Below are 22,506 nucleotides of genomic sequence, written 5' to 3'. Positions count from 1 at the left end.
TTGTTCCCAACCCAATCCTGTCTTTTACTCCTGTGTTCCCAGGGCTCAGACTTTGTTTGGTTTTGGCACCCTCCTTACTTACTATCTAGCTGTTGGGACCTCTGCTGTTGTCAAGTAGTTGGGAGCTAGATTCCATTGTGGCTATGAGCTTCCTGCTAGTTTTATTGCTCTCCCACCTCCTGGACTTTACTTCCCCTTTCCCCCAAAAGAGACATGCCTTCACTAAAGGTTCACAGTGTGTACCATCTAAAATGTCCTTGAATCTTCTCTTTTTCTTGATGGGATCTGTCTCTTGAATGTCAGAGTGTTTATCTTTTGTACGGATTAATTATCATTTATCTTTGTCAGGGAAATGCTCCTGGAGTGTGTTAGCTTCACTCTGCCTTCTTGACTTCACCCTGGAAGTCCCATACCCTATTCTTTATAACAGTAGCTCAACATTATTTGTTAAAAGATTAACTGTCTATTTAGTGTTAAAGAGTCATTCTTTTCCATAAAACGTGAGAACTTGGAAACCTTTGACATAACTTGCCCCTTCTATCTAGGACTATCTTAAAAGTGGACTTTACTGGGGATTTTTTTCTTAAAACCATGGCTGAATTCTTCTGTCTACCAGTTATATCAAATGACCTTGGGAGCTGAAAAGATCATCTTTTCAGATCAAGCCGGACTTTATAGAGTAATTGTTACTTCAACTGATCTTTGAAAACATTGGTAAAATAATGGAGCAAATTGAATTAATACTGATCTGTAAACATGAAACCTGAAAATTGTTCTGAGGTAGATTTTTGTGGCAAGAGTATAATATTTTTTAATGTGACAGGGATAATCTAGATAACCTTTAAGCTCCATTTTAACTCCATTGACTATAAATAATTTCATTTTGTTTTTTATAGATTTTTAAAGCAACATGATGTAGGAAGTCCTTTAGAATTAGAATTAGTAGACCTACCTTCTAATTCTGACTGTAATATTGATTGCCTAGGTGAACCTGGACAAGTCATTTATTCATTTCCCATGTCTATGCTATTCAAGTTATAAATGGCATGATCTTTTGCTGATTATAAAGATGAACTCAATGGCCCAAGATCCCCTAAGCTGTGGGGTCACTGCACTGAATCTGGTCTTGAAGTCTGAGTCAAAGTGCTTTTCTCTGTTTTGTCTTTACTCAGATAATTCTAGCAAATGTTGATCTTACTCAGTTCTAGATTTTTACATATGTAGGTAATTGAATCTCCAGCTTCAGGACAAATACTCAGGGTAACATATGTATTTAGGAAAGAGAACAACTTTTACAAACAAAACTGAATATCTTAAAAACTTATAGGTGCAAGTAGATAAAAGAACACACAAGATACTTAAAAGACTCGCAGACATCCCTAAACAGATATAGAAAAAAAAATAAATCATTCATAAATTTTTATCTTACAGGGAATTGAACTATGGGCTGCCATTTGGATATACCTAAAACCTTTAACTCTCCCATAAGGTACTGTTCATTGAATTTCTCCCTACATTATAATGGCCCCTGTCACTGAACTCTTCCCAAAAAGAAAAAACATTTTGGAGTTCTAAAATTAACATTTCTTTTTTTCATTGGAACTTAATGTATGTGTTATTATAGTGAGCTAATCAGATAATGTAGGTGGGGGTGGTGGTTGTGGTGGTGGTACATCTAGTAACCCCAAAATGTGTTTATCTTCTGGAAAAGCAAACCATCAGACTCACTATATATCTTGGAGATGCTATGTATGACTCTAGATGAAGAGCTAGGCATACAATTGAATTGAACTATTGACCCAAAAATTACCCCTCTTTAAGTTCCTTCTAAGTGAAACATATATATTGTTTTTACTGTTTATTAATAGATGTGAGTTGTTTTTCCCTCAAATGTTATTTTTCCTTTATTTTTGATACATTTTCAGTGGGAATGAAATAAAGGTAGTCCTATATATTATATGAATGTATTGCCTTGAATGTTTGGATTTGAGCATGGAATCCCTGTTACAGTTGTGGAAACAAAGTCATAAAACATAATTGGTTATTTTCTAGAGTAAGGAAGCAAAAGGGAATGCAATAAGCATTATATAGCTCTATTATGTGCCAGTCACTGTTTTAACCATTTTTTTTGCAAATATCTCATTGAAGTGGGGACATATGAGCCAGCGATCTCCTGATTATTTTATTTCAGTACAGGGTTTTGATTCCTTTGTGCGTATGTATGTGTGTGTGTTTAGGGTATAAACCTGGGCCACATATTATAAACACCCTCCCCCCAAAAGGAATTGACAATTGCCTGCAGAACCAACTTTTTGAATGGTATTTTGTAGAATAGAGCAATAGATCATAAATATGCAAAGAGTTCAGAAGAGAAGATCATTGAGGGCTGAAGGAATCAGGGAGGCTTTTTTAAAGGAGATGCATAACTAATTTGACTAGGCAAAGAGGATGCCATGGTACATGCCAAGCAGTGCTCTTTGTATGTGCAAATGTTGAAGACATCTGTTCACATACATTTTCAGAAAGATTCCATGTGTTCAAATCCCACTCTGATTCTAATGGCCCTCTGACACCAGGAAAATTACTTAATCTTTCTGTACCTCAATTTTCTGAGCTACAAAATTAGGGGGTTGTATTACTGCCCTTTAAGGTACTTTGCACTTCTACATGCTAATATTTTACAATAAAGAGATTGTTACTGATAATGTGTGCAGCCACATATAGGGATAACATTATTGGTGTTTTGTCTACTCCTTATAACTTGCTGGCTTAAACCCAGGAATAATTCATTTATCTCATGTGATAACTAAACTTGAGTTGGAGATGTTATTCTTTCTTTGTGTGCCCCTGTCTCTGTCTTTCTCTGTCTCACTCTCTATCCCCCCCTCCTTTTCTTCTCCCCTTTCCTTCCTCTCCCCTTCTCTCTCCCTCTCTTTCCTCTATCCTTTATGATTTCTTTTTTCCATAGCTTCTTTTCCAAAGGATGATACAAAGTTTGAAAGCTGGAACTGGCATCTAGTACTTATTGGAAGATTTTATACCTTATGGATGTGCAACTGCACTGCATTGGGAATTTTTAACAGTATGATCTAAATTTTGCGTATTGATATAATTCTTTTTAGTAGTTATATGCACATTCATGAGGCATGTGACTCTATGGAGAAGATACTGCCCTACTGTAATAATGCAGCCATCATCCAAACAGTGGGGATATAAAAACTGACTTTCAGCAGTCGTGAAATTTTAGTTGCCTTTCTTGACAATATATTTGTTAATTTTAGCTAAGTAATGCTATTCTTTTAAACATCAAAGTAGAAAATATAGAAGTTACATTAGAATTTGTAGGTCCCATGGCCAGGATTTTCAGCAGATTCTTCGTCCTCCCTCTTTCTTTTATGCTTATCAATTCACATATAAGGTGTATATGACTTAGAGATGATGAGGAGTAGAAAGGCATTATGCTTAAGTATTATCACAGTGAAAAGCAAAGATAATAATAATCTGAGGCCCAAGGCTTGGGAATAACAAAGGAAGAAGCCAAGAAAGGGAAGAAGATTCTGAAAAGAACCTTGTCTAGTTTATGGTCTTGGACAAATCCATTTTTCAATGGTAGAAATGAGACATAGTCAATTCTTGAAGTTCTGATGCGATTACCTCAGGGGAGATCTGACATTTAGCATAATTTCAGGTGACAATTCATTAATTTTACACTTCCAATTTAATGAGGTGATATGGGATGCTTTCCTGGATTTTTGGTAAATGCAAGGTATTTAATCTATACTCTCTATTTGATTCTTTAAATTTCTATAAGGAAAAAATTCCCTAAAATTCCTTACAAGGTTTTGGTTTGCTGATATGCCCATGTTGTATTTTGTTTCTAATTCATCTGTCTTGTAGAGATCTGTAACTGATTTTAAAGAATGATAAGGAATAACTGATTTGTAATAAATGATGTCACACATGCTGTTCTTGATTTATAGCATGTTTATAGCTTGTTTAAAAAAATTAAAAAAACACAAAAGTTTGTTTGAAATGATTTAGGGAGGGAATTTTTTGGAAATTTGCTTTAAAAATTCTAGGTTATATTATACTAAATTAATAGAATTTTGATGCTACTCAAATTTAGAGTTTTCATCAAAGTGATCTTGTTTTCATCAAGTGATCTTGGATAACTTTGCTTGATTAGTCAATTAATAAGAATTTATTAAGTATTTCCCATGCTAGGCATTCTTCTCTCTTCTGGGCATGCAAAGTCAAAACCAAACTAAAAAACAACCCTGCCTTTTGCTGCTTATATCTGTATATTTATTTGTTCTATGCCACAGTTAATTGAATTTGTTTGGTTTGAAGTTATATTCTTTTTTTGAACATAGGTTAGTGATCTCAAACTTTTTCAGAAAGTATAAGTAGGTACATATTGTAATTTTTCTTTGTTGGATATTTTAGAGGTTGTGGCAATTGCATTGTTTCTGTGTGATAATAAATTGAAAGCAATAATGCTTTTTTTTCTTTGTAAACATCAAGCCTTGTAATTAAAGTATGTATCCTATGTAATGTGGGGTTTTCCTTTAAAAATTATTTTAGGTAAAAATGTAGTTTCACAGAAAAAGGATTCTTATTTGGAACTGATATATTATGACTTCATAACATTAAGTTGAGACTTATTATTTATTTATAATGATGTTGAGAAGTGAATTTTTTATACTTAAATACTGAAAAAAATCATATCCACGTATAATTGAGAATCCTTATCAAATCAGTCATTATGATAATCAATTTTAAGTGCTTTAGACATATACAGACAAGGGAGATTGTATGCACAAGAAAAATATAAGGAGATATAATTTGGAAATTTTTAAAGTTCCTATTAGAATTGTCTTTACCCTACTAAGGGATGAAAAAAATTGACTTTAGCATTTACTGGGTCTATAATCTTATAGCTAATATTCCCTTTCTACTGATGCAGCTCATCCATGTCTTTTCTGTGTATTCATGTATGACCTCCAGATAATCTGCCATAGAGAGTCAGGGAATGTGTAAGGATCCTTCTTCTAGATCTCATAGGAATTATGTGGATATAAATATATTGTGTGTACTTCCCTTTATCATTTGATCTCAGTCATCTCACTTACTTGCCAGTTTTTCTGGTTATATATTTCCTTGATGGTATTCTCTAGTTCAGGGCTGTCCAACCTTATTTTATGTTAGGACCTCATTAAAATAAAGTAATTATTGGAGGGCTGCACCTAGAGTAAAAAATACAGTACACTAATTTAATAATTAAATTGTAGTCTTACCTTTGCTAGGTTTAGCAAGGGCTATGAAAAGTCATGGCACTTTTAACTTCGTAGAAAGTGGAGGAATGCACATCCTCAATACAACAGGCAAAGGTGCAGAGCACAAAAGCAAACACAAAACAACACAAAAGTCTGCATTGTAGAGATAGAACACATCCCATAGATTGATTGGAAATTCTGTGTGATATGTTCTATCTGTAATACTGCTTAAAAATACCAAAGAAAATCAACATCAAGGAGATTATTTATTAGTGATGGAATCAAAAAAATCTAATATTCATTCCATGCAAATTATCATTTTATTTTTTATCTCCTGAAAATTAAAATGCACAGACAGGCACATAAAATCACACCTCAGACTACATGTAGGTCATAGTTTGGATAGCCCTCCTCCAGTGAATGAGAAGCAATGTGTCATTGTGTTTGAAAAGATGACCAAAAAAACCAAGGTGACCTGGCTTCAATGTCCTAACTTGGACATATCCTGAATTTATGAACCTGGGGTCAATCACTTAAATTCCTAATGCCTTAGGCAACTCTCTCAAACTGTCAAGAGGAAGTAGTGATCCATCATTTTGCAAATAGTTTCCACATTGGAATTATTTTTATCAATGAAAGTATAGTTCTGGTCTTTCATGTCTTAAACATCTTGTACATTAATTTAATCAATGACTGGTTAAAATGATATAATAAAAATTCTGATTGAGAAGTCTGAGATGTAGGATTATGGTTGATTTAGATTTCATTTTGTAAATTTTAAATATTCTTGCATATATGAAATTCAGAATATTCTGACTGCCAAATCATTCCCAAGTATGAAATTTCATCTTATTCTTATCTAATGAAAGTAAACATTATCATTAGCAAAATAATTATCTCTCTCTGCATAGAAAAATATGACATCTAAGCTTAAATTGTAGATATTTTGTAAAAAAAGGTATACATTTTCATCACTCAGATTCAAGTAGAAAACCTAAGTCATATTATGTTGTTGCAGAACCTAGTTTTTTTCAATCCTTTTAAAATCAAAAGGGGTAACTCTTGACAAGTTGAGTCATCCTTCCTGACCCCTGCGGTATTGATCACAGATGTAAGTAACTAGTCAAATGATATAAAGCAAAACCTCTTTTGGAGTTTGTTCCTTTGATCAACTTTAATAGAGAAACTTAATCAAATGATCTCAGTAAGCTAATGAATCTCATATTAAGAGAAAAATTTCAAGATGCATCAGAAAATTCTGGCACATGTCTTTTTTCGTAAGAGAACTTGATTGGTTGTTCTTCATCACTAGAAGCTTATCCCATAAATAATAAAAAATGGTAACCCATTTTTCAATGTTATACTTTAAAAAAAGTCGCAAAAAAGTGCTTTTCATCATTCTTCTCATTTTTTTGGTTCTGTTTATATCCTGTTTTGACTGAGGGTAGTCTTGGCAGATTTTGAATTTGATGAGGCTATACAATCAGCTCAGTTATTTGAAGTAATGAAGGAAGAACTCAAATATGGATTACTTAATCCCAAAAGTGGAAAGCCAATTTAGTCATAGCAAGTCTTTGTCTATTCACTAAAATGCCTTTGACTTCTTATTCCCATGGGCTAAGAAAGCATGCAGTTCTCCTTGACTCATTTTAAAGTAGATTAGTAAATTGAATTTCATTCTGATTTTTCAAAGTTTCACTTGTATATGAGCTTTTTCTCAGGATACTTTAAATATAGTTATTAATATGATTTCATTAAGCTACAATCCCACTGGGGAAGCTAATTGTCAGATGCTTGTGACTCTGCCTTTAGTTATATATTTTTCTGTAGAGTACATAATTTTTCTCTTTAGTACCAATTTCTCAGGCTATTGTGAAGCAATATTTAACCCACTGAAAATTATTTTCAACATGTTATATGTGTAGTATAATAATGGTTATATCTAAACTATTAAATCTAACCAAAATCATTATTAAATATATCTAGCTATCTAAGATATATCTTGACTACCTAAGTCAAGAAGGAATAAACAAAAAGTGTTTAACCATTTATTGATCTTAGAACAATGAATGCTTGTTTAATGTTAACTAGGTTAAACTTTTGTTTATTTTACTATACATATATATATATATATATATTTTACTATACTAAACAATGATAACTTATAATAGTTGATTTATACATAGCAAATTAAATTTTCCAAGTCTTTTCCTTATAATGCAGTGCAGATATTCTTTTTTTAGGTTTTTTCAAGGCAATGGGGTTAAGTGACTTGCCCAAGGTCACACAGCTAGGTAATTATTAAGTGTCTGAGGCTGGATTTGAACTCAGGTACTCCTGACTCCAGGGCCTGTGCTTTATCCACTACACCACCTAGCTGCCCCACTGTGCAGATATTCTTATCCCTGTTTTACAGATGAGGAAAACTGAGGCTTAGTATGCTTTCCTTGCTTTCATATTGCTCTATCAGTTCAGCAGAGTCCCTAGGCAATTGCCTTCTCACTTTTAAAATGGGTCTAGTTAGGAGTCACAGAGTGAACATTTTTTTAATGTGACTGACCTATATGTACACTGGTTTGAGGTCTTAACAAGAAAATGATGAAATACTATTAAAGAATCTATCAAAACTTCATTTCATGTACTACTTTAATAAACTGTTGCTGTACATGTCCTTAGTTGAAATTAGGATTCCTGATATGATGTTTTTAAATGTATGTCATTGTGGAGAGAAGATCAGCAGAATTAGTCTGCTGAGTAATTGTATTTTGGGGTTGAGGTTTAGCCTGTCATTTCAAATAATGTCAGAAAAACAAAGGCTTTAAAGCTCAAACCTTATTATACTTGTCATATTATCTGTTTAGCTTGAATGGATAAACTGCTATGAAAAGGTGAGGAAAGGGCTTTGAGAATCTTTAAATTAGTAAGCTGATTTGTTCTTTCATGTGCATTTTCCTTTATTCATTACTAAAGCTTTAAAGAGAATTGTCCAGTTCTATTATCCATGTTACAATGCATTGGAATTCCAGTTAGTGATCTACTTGGTGAATCTTTTTTCTATCATTCTGTTTCAGAGGGGAATAAAGTTGAGGGGGTCATGATGGGATTTGTGTCCATGTTTTTTTTGGTGTATGTATTTAGTTCAGTGCTTGCCATTAACATTTATTGTCATGAAGGATAGTGGTTTTATGACTGCTATAAATATTTGGGAATTACAGACATGTTGAAAAGTCAGGATTTTTTTTAATCTCTCATTTGAGTTAGACTATTGTAATGCATGCTGTTTATTTTCAGAAATTCTTCAGTGGGATAGATGAGCTTAATCACTTATATTTGAAGATTATTTATATAAGCACATATGATCATTTTATGATTATATCCTCTTGAGGAAATTCTAGCTTTGACAGAGCTCTCCTAAGGCACATACACATGTCTCCTGAGTAAAGCCTTTTGAATTTCATGACCTCAGTCGATCTCATTTCCATGCATTGTTGTCTCCAGAACGGTTTGTCATAGAAGATTCTATGACTATACATCTCCAAAACCTATGTCTTAGTCACTTAAAGATTGATGTGTGTGTATGTGCATGTGTGCATTTACCATCTCTTTGTATTTTTTACCTTATTTTCCAGAAAGGATTCACAGTTATGATGCCAGTCTTTCTTTTTCATAAAGTTGATCCACCAACCACTAATAGTTAAATTAGGAAAGGGAAAAACAATATTTAGAAATATCAGTATAAGATTCTGTGAACTAAACACCACTTTTTTCAGATACATGTGTCTAAGTAAAGGAAACTCATATTAAAATATGTATACATTATATATATATATATACACACACACACACACTCATGCATATATAAAGAGCTTAGGAATCAGGTGGACTGAATTTCAGATGCGTAATTTCTCATTAAAATCTTAATATTTCTATTAGTTTGATTTAAAGGAAACTTCTACACTGGTACTACAGAACTTAGGCACAACACCATTTAAGAACAGAATATCTCCATTTTAGCCAATAACTATTATGTTAAGCATGAGTGCCTTCAGAGTCCTAAATAAATAGATTAAAATAGTATTCCCTAAAGCATGTATTCGTGCTACTGTTACTTTATGGGGCACAAAAACTCTTTGAGAGTGCTTTGTAATTAATTTTTATTTTGTGTTTCATACTGTTGTCATGACTTACTATTTTTTCCAGAACTACTGAAAATCTTTGAAAGGGTTTTGAAGAAAACAATGTGGAACCTTTTATTCAAATGCAGTTGTTGCTAATATATGACTTACAGTTGTGAGAGGGATTTCAAAGGATGGAAACAAGAAAATTAAGTAGATTTTAAACTGAAAAAAATATCCTCCACACACATATCCTAGTTCAGTAGATACAAACATAAATACATGATAAGATGAATGTGTGCATATAATTATGAGATATTTCTTCCTGCTGTGTTAAAATTCTTTCAGTATGATGTGAAATTACTGCAAAAGTCTCATGTAATTTCTGGAATGATTCACTAACATTTCCCATGAGTCATTATTTCTTATTAGATGAGAAGAAAAAATTATCAACATGCCAACACTTAACTTTGCATATGGTAGGCACTTCAAAAATATTTGATGCATTAAATGAATAACTTATTGTAACACTTTTCTGTACTGTGCATAAGCATAGAATATGTTGAAAGTATATGTCTAACACTAATACATTGTTGGTGGAGCTATGAACTCATCTAACCTTTCTGGAGAGCAATTTGGAACTATGCTCAAAAGACAACAAAAATGTGCATACCCTTTGATCCAGCAGTACCTCTACTGCATCTATACCCTGAAGAGATTGTGAAAAAGGGTAAAAACATCATTTGTACAAAAATATTCATAGCAGCCCTGTTTGTGTTGGCAAAGATTTGGAAATTAAGTGAATGTCCTTCAATTAGGGAATGGCTTAGAAAGCTGTGGTATATGTATGTCATGGAACACTATTGTTCTATTAGAAACTGGGAGGGATGAGAATTCAGGGAAGCCTGGAGGGATTTGTGTGAACTGATGCTGAGTGAGATGAGCAGAACCAGAAAAACATTGTACACCCTAACAGCAACATGGGAGTGATGATCAAACCTTGATGGACTCACTCATTCCATCAGTGCAACAACCAGGGATAATTTGGGGCTATCTGCAATGGAGAATAGCATCTGCATCCAGAGAAAGAATCGTGGAGTTTGAACCTCAATTTAGGGAAAAAAAAACCTGTTATCTTATTATATTGTTTTGCTATTTCTTATATTTTATTTTTTTTTCCTTAAGGATATGATTTCTCTCTCATCACATTCAACTGAGATCAATGTATACCATGGAAACAGTGGGGTGGGGAGGGAAGCAAGAATGGGGGAAAAATTGTAAAACTCAAAACAAATAAATTCTTTGTATAAAAAAGAAAGTATATGTCTATAAACTTAAGGAATTCAGTTGTTGGTTAAATGATAACTTATTTAAAATAGAGAATTCACAAGTTGGGTAGCCACAAGCTGGATGATAGTAAAAAGACTTAAAAATTCAATGAACATATCTTATGGAGTTCTGGTAAAGGCCAGATACCAAAGATTCTACTTGTCAAGAGTGGCACTTTCTAATTAAAGATACTAGGAGCATAGGCTTTTTAAAGGTTTTTTCAAGGCAGATAGGGTTAAGTGGCATGCCCAAGGCCACACAGCTAGGTTATTATTAAATGTCTGAGACCGGATTTGAACCCAGCTACTCCTGACTCCAGGGCTGGTGCTTTATCCACTACGCCACCCAGCTGCCCCAAGCATAGACTTTCTATTACAGTTTCTCATGGGTCATTCTACTGTAGAAAGGAAAGTATTTGTACACATACTTTTCTACAAAATTGGCTAACTTTTTCAATAGTATCTTTAAAATATGAAGTACAAATTCTGCTATGCCAATCTGAATTCAAATCCAGCCTTAGACACTTTTTAGTTCTTTGACCCTGGACAAGTCACTTATGTTTACCTCAATTCTTTTTTGATGACAAAATAAGGATAATTATAGCAGTAACCTTACAGAGGTTACGTGAGGATCAGTTGAGCTAATATTTATAAACAGCCCTTAGCACAGTGCACTGTATATAGTAGATGCATAAATGCTTATTCCTATTTCCCTATAACCACTGTCCCAAAAATCTTAGAACAGTTTTTTATTTAATTTCATATTTTTGTGCAGTTTTAAGTTGTTAGAGTTTATTGTGTCCCATTAGTCTTAGTTCACTTGTAACTTTTAATAACTAAAAATTGTTCCAAAAGCTTTGGGATACTCTTTATTTCTACCTGATTGTATGGATCAAGAGTTTCACTAATCAAATTATAGGTTTACGGGAAAAGGACAGTCCAAGTATTCTCAAGTGGATTTCATTTCATTATAATACATTTACTACTTTGAAAATTACTTAGGACAGATCAAGTGATCTGTAAGATTCAAATAGGAAAGCCTAATTTCTAATAGCAAAGTCTTCACACTGTAGGCAGCTCCTGAACTTTCCTTCTTTCTAAACCTCCTAAATTGCTTTTGGATGCTTTTTCTATTCCATGAACTATTTTTTATTATCTTTATTCCTAATCCATATCTTGAAAACCAAGAAAATGTTCAAAAGATTTCATTTGAGATACTATAAAAAATGATAAAATGAATAATGCTTAAAGACAGTGGTATAGTAGAGAAAGAGGAAATTGACCTGGGTTCCAATTTAATCACTGTCAGAAACTAGTGGTGTGACCATAGGTAAATTGCTTAATTTTTCAGTATCCCAAGAAATCCTCTAACACTGTAAGTTTAGATAAATAACCAAACTGGGTCTGTGGAGGGAGTTTTCACTCCTTGAAATCACCGCATTTATGAAATGTGAGATTCAATATCATTCCCTTTTCTCCCCAAATAATATTAACAGCTCAATAACAATACTAACAATTCTGAAATTCTAATTTTGTTCTTCAATTGATGCCTTCTTATCTTGTCCCTTTCTACCTGTCTCTCTTAATGTCTTTGTTCCCTTCCAACAGAACAAAACATCATTATTTTTGCAGTAAATTTTGAGTGATTATACACATAAATGTTCATTTTCTAACATTTTCTGACAATGTCTCAAAACAACAGTGCATTCAGAAGATGTCATACCCTCATGTCCTGTCATGAGTTATGGGTTTCAAACCCTTTCATCACAATGTTTGTTGGATTGTTTTTATTTGTAAGCTATGTTTCACCCGTCTTCCTACTCCTAATGACCCACCACATATTTACAGAACTTTAAAGAATTAAAGAGTGATAAATGCTATAATAACAATAATGTAATATTTCAAGGTATAGAAAACTTGTAAGAATTTACTGTGTAAACCCTTTTAAATAATTCCACTCCAACAGATCAGTGTGAGACTTATTTAAGTAAGAAGTTTGGACAATGGAAATCATTTTATAACACTAAGGGAATAAGCCAGTTCTTCAGGTGGGGCTATGCTGTTATCCAACTTTCTAATCCTCTACTCTGATTCATCTCCTCCCAGTCCCTATCCCAGGAAATTAGGAGAGTCATAGAATCTTTAGAACTATGGAGTTAGAAAGGACTTCAGAGATAATGAAATCCAACCCCACCCACAGCCTTTCTACAACAGCCTATAATAACCTCAGTTTAAAGATCTCTATTTGGTGGGACAGTCATAAGTTCCTGAGGGGTAACATATGATTTTTGGATTTCTCTATTTTTTTAGGAAGTATTTCCTTATATTGAACTGAAAACTGTATTATTTAAATTACCTGTCATTAAGCAGTTAATAAATGATTCTTGATGACATACTCTGTGTAGCAATATATTACTGTTTCTCTTTAGGGTTTGAGGCAAAATCAGATAAGATGGACAAAGTATTTTCCTATAACTTCCTTTTAAGGGAATTGATACTTGTTCACCCCAGAACCTGACAGTGCAATGTTCAATATTGATTCATCCCCCAATTTAAATTCCTTAATATGTTGGGTGTGTCTCCTAGAAGTTTGCATGTTTAAAAAACTACTTAGCTAACTTTTTCATGCTACTCAAACATTGTATTAGCTATATAGGATTCTTTATTGATCTTTATCTTTAACTGGGAATGAAGGGAATAGTTTGTAGATAAACAACTAGAGTAACTGAAACCATTTCCGAGCCATCAATGTGAGTTATCTGCCTATTAGGATATCTTTTATGGGGGATTTGTATTGCTTTTCCAGAAGGCAGTCATCATATTATCTTGGTCATAGTATATACAACACATCTGGGGATTATTCAAAGGAAAACATTGACTAGAAACTATGGCTGATAGCCTGAGTTGATTCTGGTATTGAAAAAGACTGTAGGGTTTTATAACATTTGCCAAACTATTTTATGTAACACATCAAAGGCACCTGTTTCTTCACAGGAAGTAACAAAGAAGCTTTGACTTAGACACCATAGGAGCATTCTGGCCCCAGTTCAAGGGGAAGATTGGCAAATCTTGATTTTGGCAAAAAAAAAAATCAAAATAATTAAAAGTACTCTTGATGCTAATTTAAATATCTGCCATGATAGTCAAAGTTTGACAAAATTTGAAAAACATGTGCTTGATTCAATACATCCAACATTTATTAAAAATCACTATATGAGAGGCACTATTCTGGGATCCAAATGAAATAGTACCTGCCCTCAAGAAGTTCATATTCTATTGCACTTCTCCTGGAGTATAACATATATGTTAGTTGACTAAGGGACCAGCAATTTCATCAATAGTGACAGTGTCTCCATTTGGTAATGGTAACGTATAAGTAACAACAATTTAATAAACATCTATTTAACTTTCTATTATATATATATATATGTGTGTGTGTGTGTGTGTGTGTGTATAAATATATACATATGTATGTATATATATATATATATATATATATATATATATATATATATATATATATATATCTGTGCTAGGTACTTGGTTCTTGTCCTTCATTATCAAAGAAGACCAAAATGACTTCACTATATTAAAGACAAACCATAATGCGTCCAACTGGCTGATCAGATCAATATGATCTTGGAATGCTCTACCACAGGTCAGGCATAAATAGTTCCTGGGAATACCTTACTTTGAGCAGCTTCAATTTTACCTTCCTCAAAGAACTCAGCATTTTTTCTGATGAGCTGGATGGTCCTGTGCTAGTGTCTCCCATGCTATATAATCAATTCTAAAGTTCTTAAGAGAGAATTTCAGGGTGTCCTAGTATCACTTCTTCTGACCTTCCTTTTCAGCACATGTCCTATGTGAGTTCTCCATTAAAAGGCAAGCATACATATTTTATTCTGACAATGTGGCCAGCCCATCATAGTTGTATTCTCTATAATAATGTTTGGATGCTTGGCAGTTTAGCTCAAGAAAAGACATCATTGTCTGTTATCTTCTCCTGCCAGGTGATCTTCAGACCTAAGATAATTTAAATGGAAGCGATCCATTTTTTTTTTTTGATATGGTACTAGCAGACTGTCCAGATTTCACAATCATACAGCAATGAGGTCAGTACAGTGGTTCTGTAGTTCTTCATTTTAGTAGTTAGTCTAATAGTTTTTCTCTCCCACACTTTCTTTCTAAGCTTCCCACATACTGAGTTAGCTCTAACAATGAAAGGTTAAGTGAGCTTCTATCAGAAGCTGGATTTAAGCCTAGATTTTCCTGATTGCATGTATAATAGTCTGTCTAATATCATGGATTTCACTCTACAACTTGTACACAACAAAAAAACACAACAGAGATAATTTGAAACTGGAAAGGAATAGCAACTTGAAATAGGCAATGGGAACTGAGGCAAACAAGGTTTAGTGACTTACACAGGGTCACACAGCAAGTGTCTGAGGGCACATTTGAACTCCTGAAGATATGACTTTCTGATTCCAAGTCCATTGTTCTTTTAATTGCCCCTCCCAGCTACCACATGTACTCAATACTCAATCTTCTCAGCTAGATTCGTCATTTATTTTGACCTTTATTGCTTGTTAGGAATTGAGGGAACTGACCAAGGTGAGTTGCTGCCATTGTATTTGAAGTCTTAAGATAGATAACAAAGTACAATTAGGCTTATATTGTGTTTCCATATTGGTCAAATATGAAAATGCTGCTTCTAGTATGGCCATCAGAAGTGTACAAACTTCCCCTTTAGAAACATAGTTTCTGTCTTCTAGTCCTGTAGAATCTCAACAAACCTACATAGTAAAGCATATAAACATCAATGTATATACCTGATTAGAACATTCCTTTTTGTTTTTTAGTCTGTTTTTAGCCTGTTATTTTTTTTTGTCTATCAAATATAGAACATTTTTATGATGCTGTCACTGTGCTAGTAGTGGATAGGGTAAAATTAGGCTGTCCCACTTCATCAGGTGCTGTGTTGTGATTGATTATTTTTGTTGAATGCTTTGTCCTACTTGATTTCTGTGCTTATATGATGTAGATGTAGAAATTTCAAAAATTGTCTTCAAACAATGAAGAGAAGTTTTGTTGAAGAACTTCTTGTTTCTTGGCAACTTACTCATGAAATCACAACAGACTGAAAAAATACAGGAGAGAAGTTGTTAGTAAGAATATAGGGAAATATTTTAATACTAAGAAATATATACACTGGAATAGATGCATCATACTGTGTCTCTTGAATATAGTCTTTGATAACTGTTCCTTTAATGCTAATTAAAGAGTTTTGATGGCTAGCTATTAACCATTATTAAATTTTTCTGCTTCGTAAAACATTTTTGATGTACTTTATGTTGATAATCATAGCATCATGGAACAAAATTATATCTCTGATAATATCCATCAGAGAATCATGAATGGTCTTATAATCATTCTAAATAATTAGATAAAATAATAGTCAGAGGTCTGACTTTGGATTTCAAATCTTTTACCTGTATGATATTAGATAAGGTATTGTCTTTTCTTCATCTCAATTTCAACATTTGTAAAGTGAGAGCATTGGGATATATAACTTCCAAATGTCTTTAGAGTTCTAATCTGTGATTCTGATTTGAGTTATCCAAAGAGTACTTAATAATACATTAATACAACAATAATACTTAATATTCCATTCTTCTTTCTCAAAAGGATCTCCAGTCACTTTACCCCTCACTTTTCTCCAAACTACTTCTCTATGCATTGACACTCTTCTCCCCTTCCCTTCTTAATTCCTAGGGTGAACCAGTTCAACACTGAGACCTTGCTTGTCTCTTTTGCCCCTGCCTTGTATTACTTCCACTATCCACATCCCTCACTCCAATTCAAGTTCTGCTAGAGTAACATCACAGTATCATTTTGACTGGATCCACTACCACTTTTTTTCCTAAATAAACTTAACTGCACCCTGTTCGCAGCAAGACATCCTTTCCCATTTCCCTAATCAATTAAATATGTCATACAGCACAGGGACTCTTCCAAACCATTTAATCTCTCCTCAAACCTCCTATGACTTCCCTTCATCATTCACTCTTTCATCTGAGAACCTTTTCCTCTATGCCATGGAAAAATATAATGGTATTCCTCTAGAACAACCTTTTTACACCTCCATCATTCAGATGCCTTCCTCCACTGTCTCTTTCTTGTCTTTCACATGAAGAGGTAGCCCTTCTTGACATGAAAAATACCTTTATTTGCACAGGTGATCCCTTTCAATTCCATATTTTCCAGTTGATTGCTCTATCACTTTTATCCTCTCGCAATTTTTAATCTTTCCTTGTCTATTTGCTTTGCCTATACTGCCCACAAAACTTTACCTGATTGCAACATCCTTGCTAGCTATTACTCTTTCAGTAACTAAACTCCATGAGAAAGACTAACATTTGGTGCCTCTATTGCTTATGTTGTCTACAGAATTCTCTGCAGTTTGTCTTCTAACCTCATTCAAATAAAACTTTTATTTGCAAAGTTACCAATTGTGTCTTAACAAATCTATTTAGAAGATGGCGACAAGAAGGGATCAAGTCTTAGGAGCTCTCTGATAAAATTCATCAGCTAAGGACTCTAACTAAACTTTCGAGAGACAGAACCCACAAAGGGACCCAGTGAGGCAATTCTCCTACTCAAGGCAACCTGGAAAAGAGCAGAAAGGCTCTGCTCCCTGGAGTCGGAGGGGCGGCCGCCAGAGCCAAAGAACCTTAGCCTCCCGGAGGCAGCCCCAAGGTGCTGGGAGTCTCAGCTCACAGCAGGGGGGGAGTCTCCTGAGCTACACCCCGAGGAGCACCGTGCACAAAGTGGGGGAACAGCGGGGGACCTCTGCCAGAGCGAACACGTGGAGCCCAGCCCTCAGGGCACACAGCAAGCAGCATCATCTTTCCCCAGCTCTGATCCAGGAAACAGAAGCAGGCAGAGCAGGTAAGCAGGAGCCCCCAGGGCATGAGCCCATTGAGCTGAGGGAGGGGAGTGAAGAGAGACTGCAGAGCTCTGTTCTCTGCCCCTGAAACAGGACTCTGGGGCTCTGACCACATTCAGATCCTGATAGCAGTCTAGCCCCCCCCCCATAGAACAGCAGGGCCCCCCCCCACCTCAGCCCCTTGGCAGAGGGGGGCATTTATGGTCATTCACAGACCAGGAGGGAGGACAGAGCCGCACACACTGAGACCCTTGTGGGAGTGCCCCAAAGCTCAAGAAACACCCCAAACCAGGTCCAGCCTGGGAAAATGAGCAAGCAGAGAAACAAAAAGAAGACTATTGAGAAATATTTTGCAAATGAGCCCAAGAAGGACCAAAATTCTCAGTCTGAAGATGAGGAAGCACAAGCTCCTGCATGTAAAGACTCCAAGAAAAACAGAAATTGGGCTCAGGCTATGATAGAAATCAAAAAAAGACTTTGAAAATCAAATGAGGGTGTTGGAAGGAAAACTGGGAAAAGAAAGGAGAGAGATGCAGGAAAAACATGAAAATGAAGTCAGCAGCTTAGTCAAGGAAATCCAAAAAAATGCTGAAGAAAATAGCATGCTAAAAACCAGCTTAGGTCAAATGGATAGAACAGTTCAAAAAGTTATTGAGGAGAAGAATGCTTTAAAAAGCAAAATTGGCCAGATGGAAAAGGAGATAAGAAAACTCTCTGAGGAGAACAAATCCTTCAGACAAAGAATAGAATTCAGGGACATTGATGAATTTAACAGAAATCAGGAATCAATACTTGAAAACCAAAAAAATGAAAAAAATTAGAAGAAAATGTGAAATATCTCATTGAAAAAACAACTGATATGGAAAACAGACTTGGGAAAAATAATTTAAAAATTATTGGAATACCTGAAAGTCATGATCAGGAAAAGAGCCTTGACATCATTTTCAAAGAATTACTACAGGAAAATTGCCCTGATATTCTAGAAGCAGAAGGCAAAATAAAAATGGAGAGAATCCACCGATCCCCCAGAGAAAGAGATCCCAAAAAACCAACCCCTAGGAATATTATAGCCAAGTTCCAGAACTCCCAAGTCAAAGAGAAAATATTACAAGCAGCCAGAAGGACACAGTTCAAATATCATGGAGCTCCAGTCAGGATCACACAGGACTTAGCAGCAGCTACATTGGAAGCTCGTAGGGCTTGGAATACAATATACCGGAAGGCAAGAGAGCTTAGAATGCAGCCAAGAATGAACTACCCAGCAAGGCTGAATGTCCTCTTCCAGGGAAAAAGATGGACTTTCAATGAAACAGGGGAATTTCAAATGTTCCTTTTGGAATGGCCAGAGCTGAACAGAAGGTTTGATCTTCAGATAAAGGACTCAGGTGAAGCATGGAGATTGGAGGAGAAGGTGGAAATATGAGGGACTTAATGAGGATGAACTGCATGCATTCCTGCATAGAAAAATGACACTGATAATACTCATATGAACCTTCTCAGTGAATAGAGCTTGTAGAGAGAGCTTTTATAGTTGAAGCACAGGAGAAAGCTAAATTTGAAGATAAAAATATGGTATGGTGTAAAAATGGAGTCAATAGAAAAAAAAGGGAAATGGAATGGGAGAAAGAAAAAGGAGAGGGGGGAATAGTCCAAGATATTTCACATAAGATTTTTTTTTTTATTACAATGAGCGATTGCAATGATATGGAAGGGGGGAGGCAAGGGGGAATGAGGGAAACTTTGCTCTCATCAGAGATGGCTAGGAGAGGAAACAGCAAATATACTCAATGGGGTATAGACATCTGGAGTAAGAAGGAGGGGGGAGCAGGGGGAAGGAGTGGGGATGTGAATAAAGGAGGAGAGGATGGACCATGGGGGGAGAGTTGCCAGATCTACCACATTTTCTTTCTTACTTCTTGCAAGGGGCTGGGAATGGAAGGCCTGCCCAGGACCACAGAGCCAGGTGGATTCTGGGCCTAAGGGGTGGTATTGGCCCCAGGACCAGGGATCTGTCTGCTGTGCCACTCAGCGACCCTACAGCTGATTCATAGTGAAAGGACAGCAAAAATAGAGTACATGGTAGTGGAGAAATAAGAAAGGAGGGATTTGGGATCAGCAATGGGAAAGGTGGAAAAATATGGAAATGACTTTTGTGATGGACTTATCATAAAGAATGAGATCCACCAATGACAGAGTTGTTGGTGTTGGAACAAAGACTCAAGCACATTTTTTGTTATGATTATTTGGGGGAGGGTGCAGGGCAAGTAGGCCTGGATGGCCTGCCTGGGGCCGCATAGCAGGGTGATCTTTGGGTGTCTGGGGCTGGATTTGGACCCAGGTGCTCCTGGCTCAAGGGCCAATGCTCTGTCTGCCACCCAACCACCCCTACTATTATTACTATTTTATTTTATTTTGAGTCTTTTTTTCTTTCTTTTTTTTTTTTGGTTTTTGCAGGACAGTGGGGATCGGGTAGCTTGCATGTCACACAGCTGGGTGATTGTTGGGTTTATGAGGCTGGATATGGACTCGGGTGCTCGTGGCTCCAGGGCTGGTGCTTCATCCATTGCGCCACCTGGCCATACCTACAATTATTACTATTATTATTTTTTTAAATTTTTTTCTCTCCCCTTTACTTTTTTCACCCAAACAAGTCTATCTATATTCATGGGGGAGGAGGGGTATTTTGTTTACTTGTAAACAAGAATATTTTATTAATGCAAAAAACATTTGTACAAAATGAGAATAAAAAATAAATTTAAAAGAAAAAAACAACAAAAAAACAAATCTATTTAACAAATACCATCTTCCATCAGTCACCTGTCTCCTTGAGATACTTTTTTCTTGAGATTTTGCCACATTGCTGTCCCCTGATTTTTTTCCCAACAGTCTGACCACTCCTACTTAGTCTTTTCTCTATTGTGATTCAGGATATGTTCCATAACACAAAATATTGTTTTGGGCTCTATTATCTCTAAATGTTATTTTGTCTGTGATGTCATTAATCTCTATGGAATATATTTTACCCCCCATAAAGATAATTTTCAGATCCAATCCTAACGTCTCTGCTGATCTTCAGTCTCACATCTTCAACTGACTTTTGACTTCCTTAAACATTTTAAACTCAACATGTCCAAAACGGAATTCTTTGTGTTACTCCCATTCCTTAAACTATTTTCTCTTATTAACCTCATCATCATCCTCTCACTCAGTGTCCCAATCTTTGATATCATCCCTCACTCTTAGATCTTTCTCTCTCTCTCTGTCTGTCTCTGTGTCTCTGTGTCTCTCTCTCTGTAATGTAATCTAATCTCTCGAATCCTATCAATTGTATCTCATATTTACTTTGTTCTTTTCTCTAACTCTGCAACCACCCTGATATCAGCTCATATCTGTACTTTTGAAATATCCTTTGCTCAAATGTCACCCCTTTCTACTCTGTCCTGAGATCTATAAACAGCAGGTCTAACCATATCACATGTTCCTTCATTCCCTGAGTTCAGTAAATTCCAGTGGCTCAGGGAGCACATATGAAATTCTCTATTTGACTTTTGAAATTCTTTATAACCTGAACCCTTCCTTCATTTCCATTCTTCTGCTTATTCCCTTCTAGTAAAAAATCCAGTAACATTGACTTCTTTACTCTTTCTTACATACATCAGTCTTTATGATTCCCACTTCTGGCATGCCTTTTTTCCCTTTCTCTGCCTCCAGCCTTCCCTGACTTCCTTCATGTCTTGACTAAAATCCAGTTTTACATCATGAGATATATTTAATCACAACCATGTACAAACTAGATATTCATTTGCCTGTCTATTTCTCTCTTACTACTTATCTTGCTTGCTCATAGTTGTTTACAAATTGTCTCCTCCCTAAAAATGTGAACTTCTTCAGGCAAGGGACTATTTTTTGAATTCATGAATCCTCAAATTTAGGCAATGCCAGGCAATCAGTGCTTAATAAATCTCTTTTTTGACTTGACAAAAAAATTTTAAAAAAGCTTTTACAGATTTATTGGTGTTTTCAATACTAATGACTGTATTTGGACTCTTGCAGTAAAAAGAGGCATCCTATGCATCATGTGTACTACAGTAGAAGTCAGAAGATTTGTGTTTGAATCACGACTATCATGTTCTATTCAGGAAAATAATTTACCCCTCTCCGAATCTGTGTCCTTATTTATAAAATAATATAGTTAGAATTTATTGTATTGAGGGTACTTTCCAGATCTAGATCTCTATGGTTGCTGCTATGACGTCTCCCCTTGTGATATAAACTAATTTATATGATAGAGAGGAAATATGATATTCTTCTAATTTATCCCTGCTCTTGTTTACTTTCTGCCCTTTATTTACTATCTGAAGTTGATTTAGTAGTTTGTGACCTGTTATATAATGGTAAGTATGGAGGCGGCTAGGTGGTGCAGTGGATAGAGCACAGGCCCTGGAATCAGGAGTACCTGAGTTCAAATCTGCCTTCAAACAATTAAAAATTGCCTAGCAGTGTGGCCTTGGGCAAGCCTCTTAACCCTATTGCATTGCAAAAACCTGAAAAGAAAATTAGTAAGTATGGTAATGGTACACCTCTGGATGGCCTAAGAACTCTGTTGTGCTTTTTACAGTCTTTTGATTAGATCATGTAAGAAGGACCTTGCCTCATGTAGGCTTATTAGCAAGGCACTACTCTTAGGCCAAATGGTTTCCATACCCTACTCTGGGTTTTTGAAATAGTTAATTTAAGCCATTATTGAAAGCTGGATAAAAAACTATAGTACAGTGGCTTAAGGTTTCACTGTCATTATCCCTAAATAAACCAGGTTTCAAAATGAATCTAACACC

At 35.3% G+C, this 22,506-nt stretch overlaps 1 protein-coding gene across 3 annotated transcripts in view; it reads left to right on the top strand.

Moving 5' to 3' along the window:
* SEMA5A (semaphorin 5A) overlaps positions 1–22,506 on the top strand; it is a 712,145-nt gene that overhangs the window by 131,858 nt on the left and 557,781 nt on the right. Inside the window, exon 2 of one of the 3 annotated variants that reach the window (XM_074208090.1) lies at positions 1,432–1,489. The exons of the other annotated variants lie outside the window; for them this stretch is intronic. The gene's annotated coding sequence lies outside the window, so the exon portion shown is untranslated. The remainder of the gene's footprint in view (positions 1–1,431; positions 1,490–22,506) is intronic. 3 annotated transcript variants of the gene reach the window in all.

This window comes from Macrotis lagotis, chromosome X, assembly GCF_037893015.1.
Source record: "Macrotis lagotis isolate mMagLag1 chromosome X, bilby.v1.9.chrom.fasta, whole genome shotgun sequence".
Classification (NCBI taxonomy): Eukaryota; Metazoa; Chordata; class Mammalia; order Peramelemorphia; family Peramelidae; genus Macrotis; species Macrotis lagotis.
This window is presented reverse-complemented; position numbering and strand designations above follow the sequence as displayed.